The 1,055-nt window shown below is 45.8% G+C and overlaps 1 non-coding gene across 1 annotated transcript; it reads right to left on the bottom strand.

Moving 5' to 3' along the window:
• Positions 1–699: 699 nt before the first annotated feature.
• Positions 700–785, bottom strand: LOC119469974. The gene has a single exon (XR_005198848.1). It is a non-coding gene; the product is annotated as a small nucleolar RNA SNORD70 (small nucleolar RNA).
• Between the last annotated feature and the right edge of the window lie 270 nt (positions 786–1,055).

Genomic DNA, 1,055 nt, shown 5'->3' with positions numbered 1-1,055 from the left:
AAAAAAAAAAAAAAAAAGCCTATTGTCAGCCAGGTACGGCAGCTCACGCCTGTAATCCCAGCACTCTGGGAGGCCAAGGTGGGTGGATCACGAGGTCAGGAGATCAAGACCATCCTAGCCAACACGGTGAAACTCCATCTCTACTAAAATACAAAAATTAGCTGCGCAAGGCAGCACTTGCCTATAATGCCAGCTACTCGGGTGGCTGAGGCAGGAGAATCGCTTGAACCAGAGAGGAGGAAGTTGCAGTGAGCCGAGATCGAACCACTGTACTACAGCCTGGTGACAGAGCTAGACTCTGTCTTTTAAAAAAAAAAAAAAAAAAAAAAAGCTTATTGTCAGCTCTCTTTCTTGTTACCCACCACTCTCCGTTTTTGAGACAGGGTCTCACTTCACTCTGTCACACAGGCTGGAATGCAGTGGTGCAATCACAGCTCACTGCAGCCCTGACTTCCTGGGCTCAAAGGATCTTCTAGCCTCAGTCGCCAAGTAGCTGGGCCCATCGGTATGAACCACCACACACCGCTTAGTTCTGTTTTTGGTAGAGATGGGTTTTCACTATGATGACCAGGCTGGTCTTGAACTCCTGGGCTGAAGTGATCCGCCTGCCTTGGCCTCCCAAAATGATGGGATTACAGGCATGAGCCACCACGCCCCACCTCATAGCAGTATTTTATACAGGAAGAAACATATAGTTGACTCATCGTTGTCTCAGTGGTAGTGAGGAATAGAGTTAGATCACTTAGACTCAGTTCCAACAATAATACATCATTGGCAACAATGAATCTGATTAACCCCACAAAGCATATAACCCTTTAAGAAAGAAAACTCGTCTTCTATTTGCCTAAAACTGTCTTCTTTTTTTTAAGATAGAGTCTCACTCTGTCACCCAGACTGGAGTACAGTGGTGCCATCTCAGCTCACTGGAACCTCCACTTTCCAGGCTCAAGCAATTCGCCTGCCTCAGCCTTCAGAGTAGCTGGGATTATAGGAGAGCACCACAACGCCTGGCTAATTTTTTTTTTTTAGTAGAGATGAGGTTTTTTTTTTTTTTT

Source organism: Cebus imitator, unplaced genomic scaffold (genome assembly GCF_001604975.1).
Source record: "Cebus imitator isolate Cc_AM_T3 unplaced genomic scaffold, Cebus_imitator-1.0 Scaffold1450, whole genome shotgun sequence".
NCBI classification, from domain to species: domain Eukaryota; kingdom Metazoa; phylum Chordata; class Mammalia; order Primates; family Cebidae; genus Cebus; species Cebus imitator.
Note: the sequence above shows the minus strand (reverse complement) of the source record. Positions and strands in the feature narration are given on the sequence as shown.